This window comes from Mauremys mutica, chromosome 4, assembly GCF_020497125.1.
Source record: "Mauremys mutica isolate MM-2020 ecotype Southern chromosome 4, ASM2049712v1, whole genome shotgun sequence".
Taxonomy (NCBI): domain Eukaryota; kingdom Metazoa; phylum Chordata; order Testudines; family Geoemydidae; genus Mauremys; species Mauremys mutica.
Genome location: NC_059075.1, coordinates 106,301,289 through 106,316,717, shown reverse-complemented (window position 1 = coordinate 106,316,717; position 15,429 = coordinate 106,301,289). Strand labels below are relative to the sequence as shown.

Sequence of the window (15,429 nt, the reverse complement as noted above, 5' to 3'; positions counted from 1 at the left end):
AAAGGGAGTCTTCCCAGCTTTTTATTTCCCATCTCCTCTCCCCTCTAGCTTCTTTCCGCCTATCTGAAACCATGACACGCCAAGAGACATTACAAGAGCTCCTCCTACAGTCAGCCTGCCCATTGCTCCCCTTCTGTGCCCCAGCATCTCACATTGCTTTGTGCAACAATAAGAAAAAAATGGATCTGCTCAGTCTAGGAGAATGAGAGGAGTGAACTGGAGAGCAATTGGGAAAACTATCAGCACAATAAAAGAAGGAGGAGGCAGCCGTGGCGGGTCAGATGGCAGCACCAAGAAGTCGCCTACATCTAGAGGAATATTAGCATCAAGAAAACATAGCCAGGAAGGCAGCTTTAGGTTCAAAATCTTGCCTCACTTTTCTTCTCTGGCTTTCTGTTCCATAGAGCCTGACCCAGAACTCGTAACAGAAGCATGGGTAAGAAGAAAGCACTGTGCTTCCAGCACAGATCTGAGACCACAAGAAGAAACATAGGAAAAACATAACACCCACAGTCTGCAGGCCAGACTTTGCTAAACCCTTAATGTGAAACAGTCTCTGACAGGAGCAGCCTCAGACCTGAACAAATACACCATCCCTTGTGCATATATACTGGGAATATATACACAGGGCTTAATTTTGAGTGCAGCAGAAGTCCCGCAGCCAGATTCTGGCATTAGCCAAAGGCGAATTCAGCCCCCGTCTTGATGGTGCTCTAAACCAAGGGTTCCCAAAATTTTCCCCAAGGGCCCCTTTGGCATCTTACTAAACGTCCTGTACCCCAGTCATTTCTGATACTACCAGAACACCCCCGCACAAGAGGTCACGCTATGCGGAGGATGCCATACTGAGAACAAAATGGGGTCCTCCATTCAGTAAACACTGTTCTGGCCTTGGCTCAAGGGTCAGACCCCCACATAAGCCATGGTGGACCCTCAGGAGTTCATGGAACCCACTTTGGGAACCACTACTCTAAATTACGGCCCATCTGCAACATTTTCCATGGGCCTGCACATCAGCCAGGGACTACTGGATGCAATGTACTCCAGCCATGTCCTCACACCATATGTGCTGTGCTTCTTTCCAATGCACCTCCTATGAAAATAATCAGAGAGGGGGTGCCGTACCACTGGCTACACTGTTTCAGACAGCCTTTGCACCACCAGAGTGACACACAGGGGCCAAAGCAGGGCTCAGGTTTGAGACCACTCTCTCTCTAGTCAGGTGACAGTTGTTTGTGGAGGCTTCAGATACAAATCTAACAGTTAGGGATGTGCTCAAACCACAACCTGAGAGCCCAACATCCCCAACATTTGTGGTGTTCAAGCTGCTGGTCCAAATCTTCCATCTGGTCTATTGACCCAAATTCTGCTCCTAGTTACAAGGATGTAAACCTAGAGTAACACCTTTGATTCCACTGGAGTGACTTCCGCTTATATGCAATGCAACCAAAAGGAAGATATGACCCAAAAGCATTTTGGTTGTCTCATCTTATAGCCTCATTCAGTTAATTACCACCATATTCTTCTGGAAAAAGAAAAAAACAAAACAAAACAAAAAACCCACCAGCAGGTTACTTTGCAAATATAATGCTCCCAGAAGAGTCCCAGAAGATTGGAGCAAGAGAAGCATAAAAGACACACAGGCTGACCTGCGTTTAACTTGAGTGATTTCTTGAAAAGGGGTGATGTCTGCTCTATTCCACAGCTGCTGCTGTTAGATAAACAGATGCCACCCAGTAACTTAAAAAAGATATAGCAGCATTCATCTCTGGGTACAACCCTTTTTTGTTTGTTTGTTTTGCAACTATATCACTTTCCTCCTCCTCCTAAATAACTGGTGCCTGTTATTATCGCTACTGTACTAGAGGCTGGGAGGGTCAGTTAACAACAAAAAATATGGTGCCTTTTTAATAAGAGGTTGTCCTTTGGTGCACACAAAACAAATTGTAACACAAACAAATTGCCATTTAAGGCAACGCTAATTAGTGCAAGCTACTGTTGGACACACTGAGAAATGCACTTTTAAACCTATAAATACATTTACTGTGATAACGTCTCAGACAGTGCTATGACAACAGACACTAAATGAATAAATCAATCAGTCCAGTGTCTAAAGGACAGGTGTCCTCAAAAAAAAAAACCACCCCCGTAATGGGTGCTATTTGGCACTCTTGTTGGGTAGAATGAGAGGGACGTTATAGGCGCAACTGGTAGCACCGCCTATTATTAAGGTTGCCCAACACTTCCCAATATAAGGCCTGTTATCAGTTGTTTAAACCTTGCCAGACTTGAACTATTTGTGCTAACATTTTCCATGCTTTGGGATGACTATTTCTGGAAAATTTCAGCCAAGGTACACCAGCCATTTCTGAGAATGAAACTAGGAGAAAATATATTGTTTTGCTCATGTTGAAAAATTCTGACCTTTCCTCTGAAAAGCTTTAGCACCCCCATCGTTTGGCCCAGGGAGTTGCTCAGTAGACTTCTTAGATTTTAATAGCTAAAGTTCCCGAAGATTCTGTCTGCACTAGGCATGCTTCAGTCCAGGGCTGAGCAGGACTTATCCTGAGATTGCCGCTTTCAGCCACTGTGGGTTGTGCTGGGTCCAGGCGCTGGGATTAACAGCAGGGATCCTGTCTCTCCAGTGCTCTCAATGACCCTGTGTTGGGCCCAGGTATCAGTGGAGGAAGAAACTTCTTGATTAGAATGCAGAGGGACAACAGCTAGACTTGTGGGGAGAGCAGATTAGGACAAGGAGCCTGGAGTGGGAGATTGAGATTGGGGGCCAGCAGGAGGAGGAAATGGACTGAGACTGGGAGTTGGAGGTAGACTGGGACTGGGTAAACAAGGAGATCTGGGGAGGGAGGCCTGGAAGCCAGCAAGTGGATGGAGATTAAGATTGGATGAAGAGCGGGGGGGGGGGTGGGAGGGAGCGAGAGAGACTGGAACTGGGACGAAAACCAATATGATAGAACTACCAATTCACAACTAGGACCTGATCCTACTTATGTTGAGCTCAGTGGCAAAACTCCCAATAACTTCAGTGGAGCAGAAGCTAAGTCCTAGTGCCTTAATAACAAATCCACGACCTGTATTCTAATTCCTAGGGTGAGCCTTCCAGTACAAGGCCTGGTCTACACTAGAAAATTAGGCCAGTATAACTTTGTTGCTGAGGGGTGTGAAAAATCCACACCCCTTAGCAGTGTAGTTATGCCAACCTAACTCCTGGTGTAGACAACGCTAAGTTGGCAGAAGAATTCTTCCATTGACCTACCTACCACCCCTCAGAGAGGTGGGTAGGCCATGTGAGAAACCCACCCATCAGTGTAGATAGCATCTACACTGAAGTGCTGCAGTGGCACAGATGTGCCACTGTACATTTGAAGTGTAGACAAGCCCTGAGGCTTGTTAGCAAGGCAGGGTGGGGAAAAGCTTACACCGCTGCCGCCAGTACTGTACCTATTCTGTGAATAAATTGAGAACTCCAATCTTGAGGACTGTCTGTCAGCCCTTTTCATAGGCACTGAACCAATTAATGAATCAATCCATCGGTTAAACTGAAGGAATAACGTACTGCCGTCCATAGTTGTAAACCCAATCTCATAGATACCTGACATATCGCCTTAAACCCCATTCTAATTACCTTCATCCCAGTGCTTTCCATCCTAATACACCGACCGAGATCTCATGGGCATAGTGCCTAGAGGGTCATTAGGCACAAATGGCTAGCTTCTCACAGCAGTGCGCAGAAGGCACATAAATCACATCAGCACTTCTCAAAGGCTCCATTTAGGAGGAAATGATCAATCTGTAACCATTAAGGGTGACTGGGAAACAAGCAAACAAAGCAAAAGCTCTGAATTCTCTTGCAGTAACTTTGGGTTTGGATGGCGGCGGGGGAGGGGGGGATGGGAGCTCTCAATGATAGTATAATTAATAAAGATGTATAACCCTGCAGTAAATGGAGAGAGAAAAGCAGCAAAATATCTACATCACATACTGATATCTAGTACATCTGTTTCAAAGCATACATGTTACCTGTCCATATAAAATGCATCCCAGATAATAGCCTGAAATATATATTCTGAAAAATACTACATTATTATCTAAATTGACAGCAGGACAGTTTGCACATAGAAAGGTGATTGCAACAATAAGACATTTTAAAGGTGGCATCTAGACGAGTTTATTAAACTGTAGGACTATACCTGTCAAAACCTTCTGGGTTTTGCTGCTCATGATCACGAAATCCTTACTCTTCTATTAATATTCATGAGTAGCGTGACTCATGTGATTACTCACATTTTTGAGTCATAACTCATAAATTACTCTTATATGTAGATGGGCCTACATGAAGGGTGGGATTTTCAAAAGCACTCAGCATCAGCTTAACTTTGCTCCCATTCAAGTCAATGGTAAAATTCTCATTGACATCAAAGGACCTGATACAATTCCATTGAAGTCAATGGAGAGTCCATCTACTTAAAGTACAGACTTACTTAAAGTAAAGCACATTTACTCAATGTAAATTAACACACAAAGTAAATGCATTTCTGGGTCAGAGTCGGAGTGCTCAGCACCTTGTAGGATTAAGCCTAATGGGCCTATTCACATGAGTAAAGTACTCAAGTGTGTGTTTTCAAGATTGGGGCCCAATCATACATTTGAGCGCAGAATTCAGACCACTTCATGTGTTCATTTGAAAGTTCTAGTGTGTATACAGCACAGCACAATTCAGAGTTATTTGAATATGTAAGGACTGAAATAAGCACAGAGCTCTGCCTCTTAGAATACTATTAATAGTTTAGTAGGAAACTATTGAGCTTGCAGAGTATGTAGTTGTCAAGCACTTATAACTCTGACATTTCTAAACCAACTCTTTTCAGACATGTCCTAAGCACTTGTCCTCACCGAAATACAATGCCATGTGAACTTTTCTAAATAAACCATTTGTATTACCAGAGTGTGTAAATAAAACACCTGAGAAAATTCAAAACTGATTAAAGGCAACATTTTGTCACATTAAAAAACTCAAAACGGGCTAAATTTGGATTATGCAATTTTTTCCAAAAGTGGACATGTAAACAAACATGAGAAATTCTGAAGTAGTGGCCTTTTGGTTAAGATCAATAGGATGTTAGTTTAATGCAGGGAACATCCTCTACCAGGATCTATTTTGCCCTTGTGAGGAGATGGACTTAATGATCTAATAGTTTTTTTATACCTTTTACTCTTATGATGAACTGTAGCTGTGGCACTGTGTTAACAATGAACTAATCGCACCCTTGGTTTCACAAACAAGTAGTCCATCGGCTTGAAACCACATGCACATGAAGCAATAAAACCAAACCCACATTAATGTTTGTCACGGTAATTCCAAGATGAACAAAATGAGAACAACCACTTCTTTTTAAAGGGGAAATTTAGTTTCTATCATAACAGAAGAAGTCATAATTGACCACAGATGTATATATCTTACAGCAGTGTTTCTCATACTGGGGTATCTGCTTGTGTAGGGAAAGCCCCTGGTGGACCAGGCCGGTTTGTTTACCTGCCGCGTCCGCAGGTCCAGCTGATCGCGGCTCCCACTGGCCACGTTTCCCACTGGCGGCGTGGGCCAAGGGACATACTGCCCACCACTTCCAGCAGCTCCCATTGGCCTGCAGCAGCGAACTGCGGCCAGCGGGAGCCACGATCAGCTGGACCTGCGGACGCGGCAGGTAAACAAACCGGCCTGCCCCGCCCAGGGCCGCCCAGAGGGGGGGGCAAAGGGGGCAATTTGCCCCGGGCCCCAGGCTCCGCAGAGGCCCCCAAGAGAAGAGCGGAGGCTCCTGCCTCCGCCCCTCTCCTGGAGCCTCAGCGCATCAAGCGCCGAGTCTCCGGCCGAGCCCCTGAGCCCCGCCCCGATCCGAGCCACGTGATGAGGGGGCGGGGCTGGGAGCTCCAACGGGGCCTGAGCCCCGCCCCGCTCAGAGCGGCGTGGGGAGGGGGCGGGGCTGCGAGCTCCGGGCTGAGCTCCCAGCCCCGCCCCCTCACCACGCGGCTCTGAGTGGGACGGAGCTTTGGCCCCGCCGGAGGCGCGCTCGGGTAAGAGGCTGGGGCCGGGGCGGGGGGAAGTGGGACCCACCGCCGCCGCCGAAGTGCAGCCCGGTCTTCGGCGGCGGGGGGCCCCTTCTGTTCCGGGACCCGCCGCCGAAGTGCCCCGAAGGCCCGCGGCGGGGACCCCCCCCCCGCCACCGAATTACCGCCGAAGACCGGGCTGCACTTCGGTGGCGGGTCCCGCTTCGGCGGTAATTCGGCGGCGGGGGGCTCCCGCCGCGGGTCTTCGGGGCACTTTGGCGGCGGGTCCCGGAACGGAAGGGCCCCCTGCCGCCGAAGACCCCGGGCCCCCAGAATCCTCTGGGCGGCCCTGGCCCCACCAGGGACTTTCCCTACACAAGCAGCGACCCCAGTTTGAGAAACAGTCTTACAGTAAAGCACTGGACTAATGCCTGAGGGCTTGGCTACACTGGAGAGTTGCAGCGCTGGTGGTGGCTTTGCAGCGCTGCAACTCACTCACCATCCACACTTGCAAGGCACATGCAGCGCTGTATCTCCTTGGCTACAGCGCTGGCTGTACTCCACCTCTGCCTGGGGAATAACGACCGCAGCGCTGGTGCTGCAGCACTGGAGTGCCAGTGTAAACAGTGATTAATCTTACTACGCTGTAACTGACCTCCGGAATTTTCCCATAATGCTTTTAACTAAAGAACTCTCTTTGTTTTGTTATGATGCCTCTCTTTGTTTTGTTGTGAACTCGGGGCTCCCGGAGCTGCTTATCTAAAAAACAAACACAGCTACTGTTTGCTGTGAATGAGGCAGGCAGGGGGATGAATGTCCACAGCTAGTGTTTGCTTGAGGAGAGAAACAGCACGGCGGGCGGGAAGGGGGGAAGGGAATCCGTCGGAGCAGCTGCTTATCTGGTCTGAAGGCTATTTGCATTTAAGAGTGAATGAGGGGTCGGGAAAGTAGTAGGAATTTGCAAGGCAGGGAGCTAACAGTGTCGGCTCCAAAAATCCACTCTCTCTCTCTCCCCCACGCTCCCTGTCACACTCCACCCCACCCCCCTCTTTTGAAAAGCACGTTGCAGCCACTTGAACGCTGGGATAGCTGCCCATAATGCACCACTCCCAACACCGCTGCAAATGCTGCAAATGTGGCCACACTGCAGCACTGGTAGCTGTCAGTGTGGCTACACTCCAGCGCTTTTCCTACACAGCTGTACGAAGAGATCTTTAACTCCCAGCGCTGCACAGCTGCAAGTGTAGCCAAGCCCTGAGTTAAACAGAGCTTACATCAGGCATGATTTTGACCCTATATGCTTACTGCATGACTTGCCTTTTAAAAATGAAAGCAGTGCAAAGCATAAGTGAAACCTTTCTGAGAAATATCCATATATACATGGTGGGCATTTCCAAATGCACAAGTGGTTGTGTATACACAGTGAAATGATAGCTCTAAAATGAAAAGCCTGGTATTTCAGAAAATAAGTGGACATTCCCATAACAACGTTTTGCACAGAATGACGAATTTAAACAAACAGTTGCTGTAAGCTGTTAGATGTGGAAAAATCACTGTGAAAGGTGCTTCCAAGTCACAGCTGAGGGCTGCCGTGGAACAGTAACATGCTGTGACAAAGTTCCTCCTCTACCTTGGTGGGTCCTGCGCTTATTGGTGGATTTGCTTGCCTCACAGATTCACCTTGTGGGTCGGAAAACAGCCCAGAGACCTTCCCCTCTGGTAGAAGCCACAGTCCAGGTTAATTCCTCCTGTGTTTGATCAGGAATTGGAAGGTTTGGGGGGAACCCAGGACCACCCTCTACTCCAGGTTCCAGCCCAGGGCCCTGTAGACTGCAGCTCTCTAGAGTGCCTCCTGGTATGGTTGCGCGATAGCTACAATTCCCTGGGCTAATTCCCCATGGCTTCCTCCCAATACCTTCTTTGTCCTCACCACCAGACCTTCCTCCTGATGTCTGATAATGCTTGTACTTCTCAGTCCTCCAGCAGTATGCCTACTCACTCTCAGCTTCTTGCTCCCAATTCCTCACACACACTTCCTCTCCTCTGGCTCCCCCTTGGCCTGACTGGAATGAGCCCTTTTATAGCATCAGAGGGGCCTTAATTAGAGTCAGGTGCTTAACAGCCTCACCTGACTCAGCAGGTTAATTGGAGTCAGGTGTTCTCATTAGCCTGGATCAGCCCCTGCTCTGGTCACTCAGGGAACAGAAAACTGCTTATCCAGTGGCCAGTATATCTCCCTTCTACTACTCTGCTGTTCACAACTGGCCTGGGTCTATCACAATGCTCACAGTTAAGAGGTTGAGCTTTAGTTTTAAACGTACCTCATGAGCCAAAAAAAGTCCCTGGCGATGGTGAAAGGTATTGCGAGGCTAAAGTGTGGCTTAATATTTCAGATCTCTGTTATGTAGGTATATCATGCTCCCCCTCACAGTCTTCTTTACTATGTCTGTTGATAACTGGTCTAATCCAGAAAGAAAAACCACCGACACTAAAGCCACCTCTCTTACCAGGCTACAAGGAAATAGTTCTCCACATAGTGACTGTATCACCTTCCTCAATCTGTATGGCCCCTGCCAACATGAGGATTGTAAATCTAGTCTGGAGGTATCCCACAAGCCCATGTGAAAACTGCCCAAAACCTGGGCCTCAGAGTGGTGCCAGCAACTTTGGCATACATACCCAGAGGTCAATGAGCCACAACCGATGCAGTGCTACGCCAGCATGGACAAAGAGCCTGTTCCAATGCTCACTGAAGTCAACAGAAAGGTTCCCATTGACTTCAGTGGACTCTGAATCAGGCCAACAGGGCAAAAGTTCCTGGTAATTCAGACTACTGCATCTCTAACTGTTTGAACACACTCGACTGGAGTTGGATACACGGGATTAAACTCTGTCAATGGATATTATACTGGTAATTTTCTAACACAGACGAGGCTTGACACTCTCACCCTCTGCTTCTTTGAGGCAGGCCTAGGAAGAGGTCTCATTACCAAATATAGGGAAAAAACATATCTGGTGTTTGTGTTTAAAATTACCAAGAACTCCTCTGCTTAACTGTAGTGAGGAAAATCAGTTGCTAAAATAAACAAGCCCAATGGCAATATCCTTGATTTGTTGACTAAAAGCTACCTTGCTAGATACAATTGGAAAATTCACACCCATCAATACCGATGCAAAGAGAAAAGAGAAAGTGTTTGGCAAATTAACTGAAACCAAAACACAGCAGCAGTTTGTAGTACATATTCTACACACTAATATATGTGTAGTATACCAATGCTTTATGGACAGTTACCCTGTGGCTCACCAGGTGGTTAAATCTCATGAACCAGGCGCGCTTACAATTGTCTGGGCTACTGTAGACCTCCAGATATATTTGGCTGGAAAGATGCTGTGAACTTTCACTCTACAAACCCTATCAAACTTTGTTTTAGATGACAGTTGTTCTATTCAGATCTCTCAGGTACTGATCTCATTCTTTGCAGGACAGTGAATAATAAAAGCTAGGACACTAATTACGGTGCACTCAAGCTTACAAACGCATCAAGACGGACCCATTGTATACAGAAGTCCAAAACTGCCTGCTGCTGCAGATGACTTGCTTTCTGTACTCCCACTGGCAATATATGAAGATGATTAACTTAGATCCCTTTTGATACCTTGCTTGCTTCGTGACTGCAAGCACTTTCTTCCCGGTTGATGATGTGGCTTTTTGGTTTTGTGTGGATGGAATGTAAAAGGAAGGAGTCATTTCCTCTGAATAGCAGAATGTTTGCTTATTATGACTCATTCTTAACTCAAGTGACTTCAGCTTAATCCAAACAGCATTGGTTACATTCAGAGTTACAACTCTAGTCATTACAAATACCTCTTAAAGGAAGAATCTGCTCCAATTTCACTGGGGCCACCCTCTATGGCATGGCAGGGGGGGACTTGCTGCCACTCGGCTCCCAGCTCCAGGTCCTTCGGTTGGTGGAAATGTTGATCATACAATGTTGTCAGAAATGGGTAAAGTTGGGTCTCATTTGAAAGCCCATTCTCCCATGAATATAATGGCACCAAACATGACAAACCTAGAACAAATTATATAGATATATATTGGAGAAAAATGTATAAAAATCAATTTTTTTTAATTAAACTCTATCAGAGGGATGCATTGCTTACAGCTCTGAAGGCAGCGGCACCGCCAGCAGCAGCAGCGCAGAAGGGTGGCATGTTATGGTATTGCCATCCTTACTTCTGTGCTGCTGTCCTCTGAGCTGGGCCCTTGGCCAGCAGCTGCCACTCTCCGGTCACCCAGTTCTGAAGGCAGAGCAGAAGTAAGGGTGCCAATTTTGTGACCCACTACAATAACCCTTGCAACCCCACCCCACATGGACCCCTTTTGGGTTGGGACCCCCAGTTTGAGAAAAACTGGTCTCCCCCGTGAAGTCTGCATAGTATAGGGTAAAAGTACACAAAAGAACAGATTTCATGGGGGAGATCAGATTTCACGGTCCATGGTGCATTTTTCATGGCCGCGAATTTGGTAGGGCTCTATGTATAAGAGATATGACTAACATCTATCACACATGTCATTTGTTCTTTCTCTCATCCTCTTCCACAGCTACACTGACTTCAATGAAGCTATGCTGATTTAAATCAGCTGAAGATCTGACCAATCTATATACAGAGATATGAGTAGGTTAAATTGTCAACAGTGGGCCTGATTTGCTACCCGGTTACATCAATTTTATGCCAGTTTAACTTCATTAAATCCAAGAACACCATGGAAAAAATCTAACTAATAGAGTGGAGGATCAGGCTCAACAGAGTTTTGCACAAGCAAATTCAGTTAATAGATCTTCATGAGATGCCACATCTGAGGTATTATTTATTCTGTTTCACTTAAATTCAAAGATGAAAATCAACAGCTTGTTAATGACTTTTAGGCCCTGATCCTGCAAAGATTTAGACACATGCTTAGCGTTATTACTGAGTAATCCCAATGAAGTAAATGGGAATACTTGTGTGCATAAAATTAAGCACATGCATAAGTGTTTGCAGGATCAAAACCCTACACATTTTGCTGAAATCCACAAACCTTATCTGTGAAATCTAAAACGACTGCCGATTCAGCATGCAAAGTCAAAGCAAAGCTGAACCCACAGGGAGTTCTGTTAACAGAGTATGTGATCAAAATAGCATCCTTTTAAATCTCAAATATATTGTTGATATTTAGCTCTTGAAGAGTGCCTTTTCTCTCAACCCACACCATATTTAAACGCCGAGAAGGATGTTTATCTCCGTTAAGATCATGTCAGCATGTTTTGATAGATTTATTTAGACAAAAAAAACAGATCTTTTACTTTTGTCCTGGTTACAACTATAAAAAGCAACAGAGTAAGAATCCTGGGGAGAGGGGCTCAAACTTAAAGGAACATTTTCTAAAAACTTCTCAAACCCCCACAGAGCTATACATTGTTGCTGTCTTCCCCCTGAAAACTGGAACTCTCTTTCCCTTTGTGAAAATGATGAATGATTTAATAGCACTGCTACTACCACTAGAATTATTATTATACAGAGAGTTGTGGAGGGGAATTAATAGCATTTTATTTGCAAAGCTATATTTAGGGCTGTGTCAGGACTTCCATTCTAAACCCTTATTTTCAGAGATTTATAACATCTCTGCCTCTCATGAAAAGCTCCTCCCAGGTTGAAACTTAGCATACAGATTCTCAGCATCCAGGTGCTTTAGTATTTCTCTTGAATTTGAAGAAAATGGTCCCCCCCGCACTCCCCTCTCACTCTGTCTATTCATCGGTGTATCTTCACTGTTCATTCACACCGTGGGTCATCACTGGTGAAAATGCGCTCTCCTCTGCTGCTCCTGCCATTGGGAACTGCCTTATGAATGCCCCAGTGACTCATCATTCATTTTAAACCACAGCTTGAAACATCTTTTCCTATTTGCATATACCTCATAATTTCTCCCCTTTGCTATTTATTACTAAACTCTGTTCAGAGAGAGATCCTCAAGTTCCATAAATCAGCATACCTCTTTCAACAGAGCGACACTGATTTACACTAGCTGAGGATCCAGAGAGACCTGTATACATGCATTATGTATTTTAACTTGATATTTAAAGCATTTGGGGATACTGCTCTAATGAAAGACCCAGTGTAAAAAAAAGTTATATTGTAATACATCACATGATTATTTATTGTGAGGGAGATGGGGGCATGTTGGCAAGAACCAAAAAAAAAAGTTACCAATTTTCTATCACCTATGATAGATAGGATCATTTTAAAAACTAAATTGGTCTGGCCCTTGATCTGAACGGAGACCTTTTTCACATTTGAAAGAGGCTGAAATGGGGAATGTTGTGACAGGGCCATGGGGAAGAGGTCCGGAAGATTCTATGGCAAGTGGAAGGCAAGCAATGAGAGGGGGAGCAAGACAAAGTGAGCATGCCTGGGTATCAGTTGAGAGCCACCAGACTAGATGTGACATGAAACAGGCTGCTAACAGAAGCACTAAGGAAAGATTTGGGGTATAATTGCTTCCCTGTAGCTCACTAATTGTGTTGCCTCACTTCCTGAGGAGATTCCAGAGTGTCCAGATGCTGCTACAGCTATGTATAGAAGGCCTGGCTCATAGGGACCTTTTAAGCAGCACACAGATAAGATTCAAGACAAAAAGGGAAAAATCATGAAGGTCTGAGCAGAGAGACAAACGATGCTGCTGTATCGCTTTTAGGGCTGCAGTGACAACAGCAACAGTTAATTCTGCAGGGTAAATAAAATCACAAAATATTCATACCATGTTGTGAAAACCTAACATACTGGTACTAAGGCAAGAACCCAGTCTCTTGGAAGGACATCTGTGCACTCAATTCTGCATGCCCTTGGGATATGGAACTCCCATTGAAGCCAATGGAAATTCTTTGTGGCGATGGTTTTCAGAATTGGGCCCTTTTCTTATCCAGATGAGTGAGATAGCTTTAGCCTGCGCTCCTGACAGCTTTCTAGATCCTGTTTTCTGTAACAACTCCTATCCTTAGTTCATCAGCCCCATTTCCTGCCTGCAAGGATTTTCAGACTTCTACAGAGAGAATCTATTCTTACAGTTCTTGGCATGCCAAGTTCTGGAAGATTTTGGATGCACATTTAGACCCTGTTTTTGAAGTACAATTTTCTTTTGCAAGCAAGTTACCTTTTAATCTAGAAAAGAAACACTGTGCACCATCGCTCAGCAAATAGTATCTTCTGGACTTCATGGTTAGTTGGTTACTTACATTTTCCGCCTTATTATTGAAGACTTTTTAAGGGAAAGAGAGAGTAACATTGCAATCTGTAAACCAAGCAGCTGCAGAGCACCCCCCGGCATAATTTCCTTTTGGGAGAAGATCAAAATAATTTTGAGTGGTTCTTCTTATAAGACCATTTCTCTGCTTGTGTGTGTGACTCCCAATTACTTCAACAGGATCCCCACATGCCTACCTGAATGCCAAACCACAACGTTCACAAATCCATGAGTCAGACCCCAAAAGCTAACGAAATTGGCTTAAAAAAAATCAAGAGATTTTTTTACAATAATACATTTTGAGTTTTTTCATTCCCATTTTGATTATTTAAGCCTATGAAAATTTAAAAGTTTCCAGTTTTTCTCTGCAATCATGAGTGACCCCGTGAATCCTAAAACTGGGGCTTTAAAGTAATCACCAAATATTGTGGGAATCGCAATAAAATTGCAAGAGTTGGCAACATTATCCCTATCTAAGACATGAATTTGGGGCTTGGTCTTGTTCCCATTTAAGTCGATTGGGGTCAGCCACTGGCTATAACTAGAGGCCTCCGCCTTTAGCTGTCTTGCCAACTTCAAATAGGAAACGTGAACATCCCCAGCTCCTTGTTTAGGTCTAATGTAAAGATATACTTGTTGTCACGGGCTTCTAAAGAATCACTGACTCTGCAGAATGTATAAAACTTTAAAAATATCTTAAGATGTCTCTGTCTGATAAGGTGCTCCAGAAGTTTTCATTGTTGTGAGCCAAGTACAATTCAATAAATCTTTCCTATTCTATTCTGGAGGGTGGGACCCTGAATTCTCAAACTACTGTTTTCTGTCCAAAAGGCTGGGAAGGCACAAGCATAGAGCATCATAACTTTTGTTAAACTGTACGAAGTAACAGATCAGAAAAATAAACTGGAACAATATGATGGAACTTCCAGGGCAAAAAAAGAGTCTTGCATTTTACAATGGATAACGGGTAGGCAACGAATTTAATACAAAGATGCTCAAACTGTGACCTGTGGATCGTTGGTGATCAGCCGAGCAACTAGTGGTTTGTAAGGGTTTAGCTCAGGGGTCGGCAACCTCTGGCACGCAGCTCGCCAGGGTAAGCACGCTGGCAGGCTGGGCCAGTTTGTTTACCTGTCGCGTCGGCAGGTTTGGCCGATCGTGGCTCCCACCGTCCCAGGCCAATGGGGGTGGCAGGAAGCCGCGGCCAGCACATCCCTCGGCCCGCACAGCTTCCTGTAGCCCCCATTGGCCTGGGACAGTGAACCGTGGCCAGTGGGAGCTGCGGTCGGCCGAACCTGCCGACGCGGCAGGTAAACAAACAGGCCTGGCCCACCAGGGTGCTTACCCTGGCGAGCCGCGTGCCAGAGGTTGCTGACCCGTGGCTAGCTCATCACATGGTGCTGGCTTCACCTTATCTTCAGCTGCTAAATCACATTAAGAGAATTCTATAAACATATTAAGTAAATGCTTTCCTACGTAAACAATTCCAGTAATTGTCAATAGGATGCAATACTGTCATGAACGGAAAAAGGAGGTGGAGCATGCAACCACAAATGGGAGGGAAAGTGGTCCATGAGACAACCTCCATGGTTAAATGTGATCCATTCTATGAGCACATCTGAGAATTCTTGACTTAATAAAGAATTGTAGTACTAGCTTGGAGATAACTAGAACAGGGAAGAGGTATGGCTGTTGAGTTTTGATTAATATGCAAATGTTTCACAAGTTCCTCAAGAAGACCATGATAATTTTTAGGAATCAGAAAAAACATCTGTGTGTATTTAGATCATATGAGGGAAAAAAAAACAAATCTCAGGGCCAGTGTCATTGCTTAAATTAAAAGGAACATCACTGTTCAAAACAAAATGTTCTGAGCTGAAAAATGTTCACCTCAGAGATAGAGGGCAATAAAGAGAGATCAAAGCTTTTTATTAAATCGGACAGTCCCTGAAAATGTCTTTGAATTAAAAACTTGAAAAATTTACATAGTACAAGAATAGTGTGACAGAATGTCTGTTAGCTTTAAAAACATAACAGCATAATTACTGGCATAAAAAGCCAGGGAAGTTTCTTCTGAACAACTCATT

General features: G+C 45.0%; 1 protein-coding gene across 2 annotated transcripts in view; it reads right to left on the bottom strand.

Moving 5' to 3' along the window:
- Nucleotides 1–15,429, bottom strand: part of OSBPL5 (oxysterol binding protein like 5) — a 215,498-nt gene that overhangs the window by 142,228 nt on the left and 57,841 nt on the right. Inside the window, exon 2 of one of the 2 annotated variants that reach the window (XM_045015473.1) lies at nucleotides 9,926–10,130. The exons of the other annotated variant lie outside the window; for it this stretch is intronic. The gene's annotated coding sequence lies outside the window, so the exon portion shown is untranslated. The remainder of the gene's footprint in view (nucleotides 1–9,925; nucleotides 10,131–15,429) is intronic. 2 annotated transcript variants of the gene reach the window in all.